This window comes from Mytilus trossulus, chromosome 5, assembly GCF_036588685.1.
Source record: "Mytilus trossulus isolate FHL-02 chromosome 5, PNRI_Mtr1.1.1.hap1, whole genome shotgun sequence".
Lineage (NCBI taxonomy): Eukaryota > Metazoa > Mollusca > Bivalvia > Mytilida > Mytilidae > Mytilus > Mytilus trossulus.
Window position 1 is genome coordinate 82829535 of NC_086377.1, and position 16171 is coordinate 82845705.

Below are 16171 nucleotides of genomic sequence, written 5' to 3' on the forward strand. Positions count from 1 at the left end.
AAAAAAGAAGAAAAACAACTCACTACGGTTGTGACGTTTACAATTTTGATTGACAGGTGTAATGCACGGACACGATTTTAAATGGACGTCATTTTACACTAGCTTAGCCTACAATTAAAACATTAGATGTATAACGAAGACTCTAAAGAATTGGCATAGGTAAAGGTTTTGAAAGAACATTGGAAGAGCAATGAAAACTAAATTTCACAGATTGTATGCGAATGTATGGCGTGGAATAAGTGTCATATTTTTTTTGTAATGCTGAATGCATATTCAATTCAGCTGTTTAACATACACTGCACTTGTTAATGCATGTATGTGTCATTTGAACCAAAACTCCACTGTCGCAATAACTAATAATATTAATATATCTTAGCGATTTGTAATTTGACATCCCTCCCCCTTTTCAATGTGACGCTATTACTTATGTAATTATATGTAAGGTATTTATTTTCTAATACAAAAAGAGAAGTTATTTGTTTATGTGTGCCAACTTATAATGTAGAGAGAGAGAAAGAGAGCGAGATTATTATTCTGTTAAGCATTGCAGATCCAACACGAGTTTTCACTTTACATCTCCCGCGTTTAATCTGAAAACAAAAATCGTGAAAAGTACGAATAAAACTGATCCGGTAGCTATCAATCGTGTGTTCGAAATGTAAAGGTATGCTCTTTTGGAGTACAGCACTGAAGATCTAAAGTCAAGCCGCAAATATAAGGTCAAATGATTGTGATCGTTCAGCACTGTAGACCTTGATCATGCCGTTAATGTAAAGCCCAATGAATGAGATCTTAAATCCGGCACCGTAGATTTGAGTAAAGCCGTGAACAAAAAGTTCAATGGTAGAGACCACTAGTCCAGCACTATAGATCTAAAGTCAAGTTGTGAATATAAAGTCCAATGATTGAGATCTTAAGACCAGCACTGTAGATCTAAGCAAAGTCTTCAAAAATAATTTCCATTCATTGAGATCTTATATTCAGCACTTTAGATCTAAGTCGAGCTGTAAATTAAAGGTTCAATGATTGAGGTCTTGAGTTCAGCACTGTAGATCTTAAGTCAAGTTGTGATTATAAAGTTCATTGATTAAAATCTTAAGTCTAGCATTGTAAATCTAAGTCAAGCCGTAATTATAGAGTCCAATGATTGAGATATGAATTTCCAAAATGTAAATCTAAAATCAAGCCTATATTATAAAATCCAATGATTGAGATCTAAGTCCAGCGCTGTAGATCTACGCCAAGCCTTGAAAATAAATTCCATTGATTGAGATCTTATATTCAGCTTTTAGATCTATCAAGCCGTGAATAAAAAAAGCCCAGCATTATATCTTATTTAAGCCGTGAATAAAAAAGTCCGCACTATATCGTATTAAAGCCGTGAATATAAAGCCCAATAATTGAGATTTTAAGTCCCGGACTGTAGATCTTAATTGAAGCTGTGATTATGAAGTCCAATGACTGAGATCTTGATTTCCGCAAAGTAGATATAAAGTCAAGCTAGATTATAAAGTACAATGAGTTAGATCTTAAGTCCAGCTTTGTAGATCTTAGTAAAGCCCTGAACATAAAGTTAAATGATTGTGACCGGTAGTCCATCTCTACAGATCTTCAGTCAAGTCGTGAATATAAAGTCCAATGATTGAGATCTAAGTCCACTGTTGTCGATCTTAGAATAAAAATTCCAATGATTGAAGTCTTATGTTCAGCACTGTAGATCAAAGTCAAGCCTTTAATATACAGTCCAATGATTGATATCTTAAAATCAGTACTATTGATCTTAGAGAAGCCTTGAATGTCAAATCCGGTGATTGATATCTTAAGTCCAGCACCTGACATCTTAACTCAAGCCGTGAATATAAAGTCTAATGATTGAGATCTAAGTCCAGCGCTGTAGATCTAAGCCAAGCCATGAATATAAAGTCCAATGATTGAGATCTAAGTCCAGCGCTGTAGATCTAAGCCAAGCCATGAATATAAAGTCCAATGATTGAGATCTAAGTCCAGCGCTGTAGATCTAAGCCAAGCCTTGAAAATAAATTCTATTTATTGTGATCTTATATTCAGCTTTTAGATCTATATCAAGCCGTGAATAAAAAAGCCCACCAATATATCTTATTTAAGCCGTGAATAAAAAAGTCCGCACTATATCTTATTTAAGCCGTGAATATAAAGCCCAATAATTTAGATTTTATGTCCCGGACTGTAGATCTTAATTGAAGCCGTGGTTATGAAGTCCAATGACAGATCTTAATTTCCGCAAAGTCAATCTGAATTTAAACTAGATTATAAAATACAATGAGTGGGATCTTATTGTCCAGCTTTGTAGCCCTGAACATAAAGTTTAATGGTTGTGACCGCAAGTCCAGCTCTAGAGATCTTCAGTCAAGTCGTGAATATAAAGTCCAATGATTGAGATCTAAGTCCGCTGCCGTAGATCTTAGAATATAAATTCCAATGATTGAAGTCTTAAGTTCAGCACTGTAGATCTACGTCAAGCCGTCAATATAAAGTTAAATGATTGAGACAGCAAGTCCAGCACCGTAGATCAAAGTCAAGCATTGAATATACAGCCCTATGATTGATATCTTAAAAAACAGTACTATTCATCTAAGAGAAGCCTTGAATGTCAAATCCGATGATTGATATCTTAAGTCCAGCACCTGACATCTTAACTCAAGCCGTGAATATAAAGTCCAATGATTGAGATCTAAGTCCATCGCTGTAGATCTTAGCCAAGCCTTGAAAATAAATTCCATTGATTGAGATCTTATATTCAGCTTTTAGATCTATATCAAGCCGTGAATTAAAAAAAGTCCGCACTATATTTTATTAAAGCCGTGAATATAAAGCCCAATAATTGAGATTTTAAGTCCCGGACTGTAGGTCTTAATTGAAGCTGTGATTATGAAGTCCAATGACTGAGATCTTAATTTCCGAAAAGTAAATATAAAGTCAAGCTAGATTATAAAGTACAATGAGTGGGATCTTAAGTCCAGCTTTGTAGATCTAATTAAAGCCCTGAACATAAAGTTTAATGGTTGTGACCGCTAGTCCAGCTCTACAGATCTTCAGTCAAGTCGTGAATATAAAGTCAAATGATTTAGATCTGAGTCCACTGTCGTAGATCTTAGAATATAAATTCCAATGATTGAAGTCTTAAGTTCAGCACTGTAGATCTACATCAAGCCGTGAATATAAAGTTCAATGATTGAGACAGCTAGTCCAGCACCGTAGATCAAAGTCAAGCATTTAATATACAGTCCTATGATTGATATCTTAAAATCAGTACTATTAATCTTAGAGAAGACTTGAATGTGAAATCCGATGATTGGGATCTTAAGTCAAGCACCTGCCATCTGAACTCAAGCCGTGAATATAAAGTCCAATGATTCAGATCAAAGTCCAGCGCTGTAGATCTTAGCCAAGTTTGAAAATAAATTCCATTGATTGAGATCTTATATTCAGCTTTTAGATCTATATCAAGCCGTGAATAAAAAAGCCCAGCATTTTTATTTCATTTAAGCCGTGAATAAAAAAAGTCCGCACTATATTAGTATATATTTATCTTATTAAAGCCGTGAATTTCAAGCCCAACAATTGAGATTTTAAGTCCCAGACTGTAGATCTTAAGTGAAGTCGTGATTATGAAGTCCAATGACTGAGATCTTAATTTCCGCAAAGTAAATCTGAATTTAAGCTAGGTTATAAAGTACAATGAGTGGAATCTTAAGTTTTGTAGATTTTAGTAAAGCCCTGAACAAAAAATTTAATGGTTGTGACCGCAAGTCCAGCTCTCCAGATCTTCAGTCAAGTCGTGAATATAAAGTCCAATGATTGAGATCTAAGTCCACTGCCGTAAATCTTAGAATATAAATTCCAGTGATTGAAGTCTTAAGTTCAGCACTGTAGATCTATGTCAAGCCGTAAATAGAAAGTTCAATGATTGAGACAGCAAGTCCAGCACCGTAGATCAAAGTCACGCCTTTAATATACAGCCCAATGATTGATATCTTATATTCAGCTTTTAGATCTTTATCAAAGCGTGAATAAGAAAGCCCAGCATTATATTTCATTTAAGCCCTGAATAAAAAAGTCCGCACTATATCTTATTAAAGCCGTGAATATAAAGCCCAATAATTGAGATTTTAAGTCCCGGACTGTAGATCTTAAGTGAAACCGTGATTATGAAGTCCAATGACTGAGATCTTAATTTCCGCAAAGTACATCCGAATTTAAGCTAGATTATAAAGTACAATGAGTGGGATCTTAAGTTCAGCTTTGTAGATCTTATTAAAGCCCCGAATATAAAGTTTAATGATTGTGATCGCAAGTTTAGCTCTACAGATCTTCAGTCAAGTCGTGAATATAAAGTCAAATGATTGAGATCTAAGTCCACTGCCGTAAATCTTAGAATATAAATTCCAATGATTGAAGTCTTAGGTTCAGCACTGTAGATCTACGGATAGCCGTAAATAGAAAGTTCAATGATTGAGACAGCAAGTCCAGCACCGTAGATCAAAGTCAAGCGTTTAATATACAGCCCAATGATTGATATCTTAAAATCAGAACTATTCATCTTAGAGAAGCCTTGAATGTCAAATCCGGTGATTGATATCTTAAGTCCAGCACCTGACATCTTAACTCAAGCCGTGAATATAAAGTCCAATGATTGAGATCTAAGTCCAGCGCTGTAGATCTAAGCCAAGCCATGAATATAAAGTCCAATGATTGCCGTGAATAAAAAAGTCCGCACTATATCTTATTAAAGCCGTGAATATAATGCCCAAAAATTGAGATTTTCAGTCCCGGACTGTAGATCTTAAAAGTAAATCTTAAGTCAAGCCTAGATTATAAAGTACAATGAGTGGGATCTTAAGTCCAGCTCTGTAGATCTTAGTAAAGCCCTGAACATAAAGTTTAATGGTTGTCACCGCTAGTCCAGCAATACAGATCTAAAGTCAAGCCGTGAATATAAATTATAATGATCGAGATCTTAAGTTCAATAGTGTAGCTCTATGTCAAGCCTTCAGTATATACCCCAATAATTGAGATCTTGAGTTCTGTATTGTAGATCTAAAGGAAGCCTTGAATGTCAAATCCAAGGATTGAGATCTTAATTAAGTCTAGCACCTGACATCTCAACTCAAGCCGTAAATATTAAGTTCAATGATCAAAATCCAGTGTCGTAGATCTTAAAAAGCTGTGAAAAACAAAGCCCAATGATAGAATCTAAGTCAAGCCGTGTACATAAGGTCCAAGGATTGAGTTAAGTACAGCGCTGTAGATTTAAATCAAGCCGTGAATATAAATTCAATTAATTCAGGTCTTAAGTCCAGCACTGTGGATCCTAATTCAAGCCGTGAATAAAAAAGTTTTGCGCTATATTTCAATTCATGCTTTGAATATAAAGGCCAATAATTGAGATCTTAAGTCCAGAACTGTAGATTTTAGGTCAAGTCATGAACATAAAGTCACATGATTGAGATCTTAAGTCAGGCACTGAAGAAAAGTCACGCCGTGAATATAAAGTCCAATGATTGAGATTTAAAGTTCAGCAATGCAAAACTTAAGTCAAGCCTAGAATAAAAAGTCCAATGGTTGAGATCTGAAGTCTAGCCCCTTAGATTGTTTAAAACGCCGTTAATATAAAGTCCATTGATTGAGATTGTTTGTTCAGCAAAGTAAACTTAAGTCAAACCTAGAAAATAAAGTCCAATGGTTGAGACATTAAGTCCAGTCCATTAGATCGTTCAGAACGCCGTGAATATAAAGTCCAATGATTAACTTAAATATTTAATCCCGACCTGTAGATATGAGTCAAGCCTTGAATATACAGCCCAATGATTAAGATATTAAGTCAAGCACTTCAAATCTAAGTCAAGTCGGGAATATAAGGTACAATGATTGAGATCTTAAGTCCTGCACCGTAGATCTTAAGTAAAAAAGTGAATGTAAAAGTACAATAATTGAGATCTTACGTTCAGCACCGTAGATCTTAAGTAAAAAATTTAATGTAAAAGTACAATGACTGAGATCTTAAGTTCAGCACTGTGGATCTTAAGTAAAGCCGGAAATATATAATCCAAGGAAATGTTTCTCTGTAAATACCATACTTTAATTATAAAAGGCTACAATGAAAGAAATAAAGCGTAAAATTGGTATAGCTCATTTTTTTTAACATTGTTGTTGCTTTCAGATGTTCTCTACCTATAACTTATAAAAAATAATATACAATTTTACTCCTACATTATATTTTATCAATTTCAGCCATGTTGGTTTGCAGGCGTGGTCAATTGACAAATTCTTTTAAGCTACATATTTGATTAATGATTGTTGGCTATGTTGCTATAATTTGTCCCAGTTGTCCGGCCAATTTGTGAAAAAAATGCTCGAACAACGAGGAAAACACCAAAGAAGTAGGTTCAGTAAGACCCTTTTTTAGCCCGAAAATATAGCAGTTTTACAAAATTGTTGAAATGTAAACTTTTAGTTATTTATTAGAAAGTAGAACGCTTCTGCTACATACTATGGGCTCGTTTTGACAATACAATGCACATGTATCTGGAACTAGCATTATTAATTCCACATTATTCATGTATGTGCCTATCCCAAATCAGTAGCCTGTAATTTAGTTGTTTGTCGTTTGTTAATGTGTTACATATTTGTTTTCGTTCCTTTTTTTTTTACTTAAATAAGGCCGTTAGTTTTCTCGTTTGAATTGTTTTACATTGTCTTATTGGGGCCTTTTATAGCTGACTATGCGGTATGGGCTTTGCTCATTGTTGAAGGCCGTACGGTGACCTATAGTTGTTAATGATTGTGTCATTTTGGTCTTTGTGGATAGTTGTCTCATTGGCAATCATACCACATCTTTTTTTATAGATAAATAAAATCGTCACAATTTCAACATTTTAGTTTTAAAAAGTTTTAGACAATTTACGGCTTAAAAGGGACCGTATTTGTGTTCATTCTTAATATTGAAATATAAGTTGTATTTGATAATATATAACATATATAAAGGTTGAGGATGAACAAGGATGCGGCCACTTTCATTTTGACAAAAAACATCTAAAAAGTTACATTTTTTTTTGCATAATTGTTTGATTTTTCATATCTTAGCTACAATCAGGCCGTTTTTAAAGAGTAAATCAGTTAAAATGTTTCACATAAACTAATTGAATCAACTGCAATAGACACTTAAGGTGGTACCCAACACTTTCACTAAAATAAGTTTGGCTCGTTTAATTTTCATAGAATTTGTCAAAGTATTTACTTTGACACTTTAACAAAAATTGAAAATATTGAAAAAATTTGAACCAACAGTTTTGTCAGAAACTGGTTATATAGCAATTTGACAAACACCAATTTTGACCATTGAGAAGCTTAATATTCTCTTAACAACACAACGTAATTAAAACGTTTAGCTGACTTTACAGAGTTATCTCCCTGTAGTGTTAGGAACAACCTTCAGTGTTTAAAATGTGTCTAAAATCTTTCGTCAGATAAACTACTTCTTTGGTACGATGGTACATTTGTGTGTACTGAGCAATATTTGCTATGGACCCTTCCTGAGCATGACCGCAATACATTCTGTATATTTTTCAGTATTGCACAAACCGCAGTGAATTTGATGCTGGAAGCACAACAATTTAACACATTTTAATGACTTGGTGTAATCGCTTGGACGTCGCCCAGTATAAAAAGTCCGAAATTAACGTCACACGGTGTCGTCTGATATGGCAGGTGTACCCTCATCACCAGACATGACAAATATTTCAAATATGACTCAATCAGATCATCGTCCTAGTGACAATAACAATATTAGCCATATACAGCCATGTACAGTTCTCCTTAAAGACATTTTGGTTTCTGATGACACAGTACAACACTGTCCCAATTCGAAATATGAGACCAAAGGCTGCAAAACTTGTGCTATTGTAATTGCAGATGCTTAATTCACTAGCAATTTGACCAACTAGTCATAAACAGCCAGAACTTACGATGATCTGAATTGTAAATCGACAAATGGCGTCTACGGAATAGAGTGTAACCTTTGCGGATTGGTATACGTCGGTGAAACGAAAGGAAGGCTAAACAAACGTGCGGTCATAGATCAGACATTAACCTCAATGCTAACGACATTCTATACCAGCATTTCAATCAGCCCGATCATTCCATCGTTTCTTTGACAGTTCGAAGTATAGAAAAGATATATCATAGCTTTAACATCATAATCTTTCAACGACTCTCCGTAGACAAAAAGAAAACTACTGGATTAGACAATTGGGAACTGCAACACCTTATGGTTGCAACGACAAAATTGATGGTATACTAGGTACTCCATCTAGTCCTTCGTGTTACGCGGTGAATGTGATGAATATTTTCAACTTGACTTCCCGACCATGGTCATCGTCATTATACATCACCTTCTCTACATGATGTCTCTATTAATGACCTGCTGCAATTTATACAAATGCCGTTAGGTATTCATAACATTCGCACGAAAATTTATTCATTACCCCGTACAAAATTTCATTCTCTGTTCAATTTATGTTTGGAATCCACTGCTACAAACCCTCATTCAAATCAATACAAAGCTTTAATTTCGCAGGTCACAGACTTTTCAAGCAAGTTCGCATTGGAAAAGATGAAAAAGAGATAAGATCTTTCCATAATCTTTCCTTTGCCAACAAAGGTCTCGATGGCGTCAACTTAGGCAATATCCTTTGTCATAAATTAGTTCAATCGAAAATACCTCCTTATTACAAAGACCAGTCTGTACCAATCATTTCTTATACCTAAAAACAAACCTATTGCAACTAAACCTTTCAATTACAAACACGTTTTGCAGGATCTCGATATTGATGACTTCAAGTCTAAACCTCCTGATTGCACTTGAGGTAGTTCCCTATTCATATATAATCCTGCTGGCCACGTTATTACCGGTGACCTTAACATTGTTAATAACACTTCTGAGTCTCTACGAAATGTGTTATCAAAAAGTCCTAAATATCGTGAGCCTAAATCCATCAATTGGAAATACAACTTTAAAATTTTGATGGATTCAGTCGAGGATTATGTCAGGCAATGGGCTAAGCGCGAGAAGAAATGCACTCTTTCCGAATGAATTAAGGCAGTGAGGTCGTTGATATAAATTAGAATTAAGAAACTGAATAGGTCCATCTATACTCACGCTTCGTTCATCTTTAAAAACCCAAATGTTGCTAAACACCTATCCGACCTCCATGATAAATATGTAGTTATCCTCGCCGACAAATTCCAAAATAACATCGTTTTTGTGTGTAAAAGTCATTACATTAATTACATTGATAAACGAATAAGTTATTGACAATTCACCTTGAAACTGAACATATACCCTCACGACACTTACCAAAGAGGAAATCCTGGATAATCATAGGTCTGTTCTTTGTTCCTTTGGAATTTCAACCAAAGATTAAAAACTGGATCTTCCATTCCACTGTATTGGATACCTAAATTACATAAGTGTCCTTACAAGCAACGGTATATTGCTGGGTCTTTTAAGTTCTCCAAGAAACCTCTTTCTAAATTATTAACATTTATTTTATCAGCAATCAAAGACGGGCTTCAAAGTTATTGTGAAACTGCCTATTCTAGATCAGGTGGCATGAATCAGATGTGGATACTTAAAAATTCCAAAGATCTTTTAGAGTACATACAATCTAACTCTCTTTCATCTTGTAACAGTATTAAAACATTTCACTTTTCTACTTTTTACACAAGTATTCCATACTCCAAACTAAAAGACAAATTGAAAGAGTTGGTATTGCTTTGCTTCATAAAAAAGAATGGCCAACGTAGATACAAGTATCTTGTCTTAGGAAGGAATAAATCCTACTGTGTAAAGGATCACTCTGACTCAAACAAAACATTCTCTGAAACTGAAATTATCAAGAGGATGCTTGATTTTTTGATTGACAACATATTTGTAACTCGAAGGACGTGTTTTTCAACAGACTGTCAGCATTCAAATGGGAACAAACTGTGCCCCTCTTTTTGCTGACTTATTTCTTCATTATTATGATACTTCTTAGGAAGAAAGATAAGAAGTTAGCAATATCCCTTAACTCTACTTTCCGCTATGTAGATGATGTTCTTTCACTAAATAATTCAAAATTTGGTGACTATGTGGAACGCATCTATCCCGTTGAACTAAAGATATCGAATACTACAGATACAGTTCAGTCGGCTTCACATCTTGACTTACATCTGGAAATTGACAATGAGGGTCTGTTGAAAACAAACTTTACGACAAAAGAGATGATATCAGCTTTCCAATTGTGAACTTTCCATTTCTAAGTAGCAATATTCCAGCAACACCTGCATACGGAGTATATATCTCCCAATTGATACGATATTCCCGTGCTTGCATTGCTTATCATGATTTTCTTGAAAAAGGGTTACTTCTCACAAGGAAGCTATTTAACCAAGAGTTTCAAATGGTGAAGTTGAAATCAGCCCTTCGTAATTTTTAAGGACGCCATCACGAGTTGGTAGACCGTTTTGGAATAACCGTTTCACCAAAGATATCGGATATGTTCCTTACGTCGTAACCACAATCCCCTTCCCTTTCATGAATGTGACCTACCGAATTAGACTATTTACCGGATCTGAAATCACATAAGCAACACGACGGTGCCACATGTGGAGCATGATCTGTTTACCCTTCCGCAGCACCTGAGATCACTCCTTGTTTTTGGTGGAGTTAGTGTTGTTTATTTTTTGGTTTTCTATGTTGTGTCATGTGTACTATTGTTTGTCAGTTTGTCTTTTTCATTTTCAGCCATGGCGTTGTCAGTTTGTTTTAGATTTCTGAGTTTGACAGTCCTTTTAGTATCTTTCGTCCCTCTTTTTAAGCAATATTTTGATTCGATCCTTCCATGAAATTCATAATGGCGGATATATTAAAAATTGAACGGACTATCGTAGATAGAAATGAGAAAACATGAAAAATGTATTTAGGGCCTTCACTGCCTGGTCGATGTTTCCTTTGAGTACACTCGAAGGTAAACACAGATGGTGATTCCAAGGCCTTAAGAAATTTGATGGAGCAGCACTTAAGCAAGAAAGACGATCAGACTATATTGGAACCGAAACATTCCTCCGAAAATGTTGGACACAAATTCTGCAAGGCAGGTAAAAGAGAGTACCAAGAAACAATCAGGCGTCAAAACAATTGAAAACATTGATAGCAAACCAGATGGCGATATATGGACCAAAATGTGCCAAGTATGCCCATTGACAAGTAATCTTTCATGATAGCAGAGTATCACCGTCTGATAAAGGGAATATGCGCAGTCCTTTTGAATATGAGGTGCATAACCTCACATAAATTGTCACACAAGAGTGCACACCCTGAAATGTCTCGCCTTCTTTATTAATCATTGATGTTATGTTGATAGTCCTAACTTTAAAGCTTTAGAACTGTCACATTAAACTTTACATTAACCAAGAAAATTGAGCATTGACCGATGAACCATGAAAATGAGGTCAAGGTCAGATGAACCATGTACAGCTAACAATTCTTCTATACAACAAATAAAGTTGACTCATTGATAAAAGATTAAGAAAAAAGACCAAAACACAAAATGTTAACAGAGCAATGAACCGGAAAAATGAGGTCAATGTAGAATGAAACCTGCATGACTGACACATAGATTAAAAAATATTTCCATACAGCAAACACAGTTGACCTATTGCATACAGATTTTAAAAAAAAGGCCAAAAATCAAATCTTAACTTTGACCACTGAACCATGAAAATGAGTTCAAGGTCAGATGACACCGGCCAGATAGACATGTACACCTTACAATCGTCCCATACACCAAATATATAAGAACTATTGCATACAGTTTAAGAAAAACAGACCAAAACACAAAAACTTAACTCTAACCACTGATCCATGAAAATGAAGTGAAGGTCAGGTGACACCTGCCAGTTGGACATGTACACCTTACAGTCCTCCAATACACCGAATATACTGGTTCATTGATCATAGTATCTGAGATATGGACTTGACCACCAAAACTAAACCTTGTTGACTGATCCATGAAATGAGGTCGAGGTCAAGTTAAAATTGTCTGACAGGCATGAGGACCTTGCAAGGTACGCACATATCAAATATAGTTATCTTATTACTTATAATAAGAGAGATTTTAACAATATAAAATGTTTTAAATTTTTTGAAGTAGTCACTGAACCATGAAAATGAGGTCATGGTCATTGGACATGTGACTTTCAGAAACTTCATAACACGAGGCATCCATAAAAAAGTATGAAGCATCCATGTCTTACACCTTCTAAAGTATAAATCTATCCCTTTGTCGAGATTTCTGCGACAAACGTCGCAGGTTCAACAAAAACAAGCTGTTGTTAAGCTTTCTACTTATCAGCGTAAACGTGGATTGGCCGATCAATATGATATTGGGCCTTCTCATCAATATACTTCTTGAAGATCGCATGACCAATTGAAGATTACCTGATCAATATACACGTGGATGATCCCTTGAGCAATATCATCGCGATCAAAAGCCAGATAGAAATACATCCAAGTGTAATGCATATGTACTAGCCTCACACCTACCAAGTCATATATCATATAGTCCCTAAGGCATAAGGACAACATATCCACGGACAAACTTTCGAAATCTTGGTTATTTCAGGCAACGTCAACCTTCACCAGGATACAAATCAAATCAAAGCGCAATCCGAACAACGGAGACATAATTAGCAACGGATCAGGCCATAGGACGGACGATTCCAAAGTATACTGGGCACAAAACATCACCGCATGACAAAACCGAACAGAAGCCCACATTTTTGTCCTATACTGTCTTCAAACGAACCATTGGAAAAAAGACTAGCAGTACGATGTACAATGACCAGAATGTGAGCATGATTGTGGACACTACTGCAATGATAACATTAGAAAAGGACAGGTAAGTTCCAGCAGATTATGCAGATTCAGAGACTGTTTAGCTACGTGGTTTTGTTGAACCGCTGTTTATTAGGAAGATGATAAAGTAAAAATACAATGGGATGTGTATAAAGCGCCGTTTACAGACGATATAAGACTTCTGCTAGAAATCTTTGACACCAGGACATAGTGATAAATCTAGGTACTCCCATACTTACCATTAACAAAGAAGTGAAAATAAGACTTTTGTTACCAGTGAAGACGATATTTAAACTCAGCAAGATTGAAGATTGCATAAAACGAACCATCACATTTCCTCAAAACTCTGAAATGTTTGTTACCATTCAAACTAATAAAGGTATTGATCAGGAGTTCATATTTGAACCATGTTCGCTGACTAGTTGCGTATTGGTTGTGCGCGAAGTTTGAAAGGGTAATAGTTGTCCCTTAACCATTTAAAATGATGTCATTGTCACGTAAGTGTGAAAAAAAGTACACTTATTAATTAAATCGATTTATTTGACGATATAGTGGTTACAGCAGATGAAAAACCGATAAGTGACATAAGACGTGGCATTGACAAGACACGAGACAAGGTGCCCTCGGCACTACCTCAAAATTCAGATAGCTACCTTATATGCAACCACATTTAACCGACCTATATCAACGTTTAATCCACTCACTTCAATTTTTTCATTCCAGTTTGATTAACAGTTTGAATTTCACTGTTTGTTTTTGTATATGCAACCATATTTGCAAATGTATGGGTTCTAGAATAAACCAAGCTATTTACTTACATTTTCAAACTAATTGCGAATAAATTCAAGAACATGAATAATATTGAGAATGGAAATGGGGAATGTGTTAAAGAGACAACAACCCGACCTTAAACTAGACAACAGCAGAAGGGTACCAATTATTTTTCAATGAAGCGAAAAATTACCACACCCATAGGCGTCCTGCAGCTGACCCCTAAAGCCATATATGTACTAGTTCAGTGATAATGAACGCCATGAAGACTTTTTTTAAAGAATCAATCTTTTAGTTTCCGAAAATATGTAGAATAACTTGCTGACAATCATGATATTTACAGTGTTTCCCGCTTTGTTGAAAATGGCAGCCATATTGGATTTTTTTTAATGGGTTTATAGCTAAAGTCAAAGGGTATACAACCAAGAACTGCTGTGCGTAGTTTAATGCTTTCCTCATTAAGTGAGTAATTATGCTATAAATATATTATGCACTAATCAACCGGACTAGATGTTACATGCAACGCTGTGCACCTACACAAATTCAGAATAGTACATCTTTATTTCGACACTGTGGATAAGAAGTCCAAATCTGTATACTAACTGTATAAAGTCCACTGTGGAAGAAACATCTCCAGCGCTAAACTTTACATCTACAGTCCTGGACGATAGATCTCCAGCACCTGACTTGAGATGTGGATTCATCTGCTATGAATATAACACAAAACACAAAAAAAAAGTTCACCTTAAACGAGATACTAGTATACAAATAAAGCTATAGGCATTACATTTCCAGTATATTTTCCGTAAATTTAGACATTTGTTTGTGATTTTAAGACCAAAGGACTCTAGTGGTAGTTCTGAGAAAGAACTTGATTTGTAATTTTAGAGCACTCGACTTAACTTATAATAAATATTCAAGTGCTGTATTTTCAATGAACATGTGAATATCTAAAGTTCATCTATATCAATCTTAAATCAAGCAATATATATTCAGGGTCTAAGACTAGATATCATTTCTGTTAATGAAAAGTCAAGTGATTTTAAGTAGATTGTATTTCTAAGGCACTTGAAATAAAGTAAATTTGTCATCTCCAGCACCAGACTTCAATACATTTTTAATGTACAGTGCTTGCTTTATGATGTATAGCACTAGAACCTAGATCTACATTGCTTTACGTTATATATATATATACGAGTCTAAATTGAAAACTACGTTCAAACCTATGATTGCGTTGGATAAAAACCGCAATTTTTTATACGTGTGCATGTCAAACAAATTTCGTTGTAGACGGATATAAAAGCAGCACAAACAACATTTTCCAAAAGACCAAAAACGTGAAAAAGTATATTTAAACAAAACGCATTTGACTAACAGGTCAAACAACTGATGTTCTTTAACCCTGCTGACTGCCATTGACGATTGCCAAATAAAATGGATCACAAGATGTAACAAAATGGATCTGAATATAAATTTAATACGTCACAGAAAAAAAATTGTTAACTAGTGGCTACGATGTTGTGCCACAAACATTCGGTGTCAATATTTCTTTAGTACACCAGATCTAGACTTCCACAATATATGTCTCTTCAGTGATGTTAGGGATCGAAACGGTATTTGGAAGGCCATATAATTTACTCTCAATTTAAGATTGACTCTTGAATTTTAAAAGACAATATAGGATGAACGGATAATATAAACCGGAGGGAAAATATGATACATGCCCAAACAAAAAATATAAACGAGTCTAAATTGAAAACTACGTTCAAACCTATGATTGCGTTGGATAAAAACCGCAATTTTTATACGTGTGTATGTCAAACAAATTTCGTTGTAAAAGGATCTAAAAACAGCACAAACAACATTTTCCAAAAGACCAAAAACGTGAAAAAGTTTATTTAAACAAAACGCATTTGACTAACAGGTCAAACAACTGATGTTCTTTAACCCTGCTGACTGCCATTGACGATTGCCAAATAAAATTTATCACAAAATGTAACAAAATGGATCTGAATATAAATTTAATACGTCACAGAAAAAAAATTGTTAACTAGTGGCTACGATGTTGTGCCACAAACATTCGGTGTCAATATTTCTTTTGTACACCAGATCTAGATTTCGACAATATATGTCTCTTCAGTGATGTTAGGGATCGAAACGGTGTTTGGAAGGCCATATAATTTACTCTCCATTTAAGATTGACTCTTGAATTTTAAGAGACAATATAGGATGAACGGATCATATAAACCGGAGGGAAAATATGATACATGCCCAAACAAAAAAATATAAACGAGTCTAAATTGAAAACTACGTTCAAACCTATGATTGCGTTGGATAAAAAATGCAATTTTTATACGTGTGCATGTCAAACAAATTTCGTTGTAGAAGGATCTAAAAACAGCACAAACAACATTTTCCAAAAGACCAAAAACGTGAAAAAGTATTTTTAAACAAAACGCATTT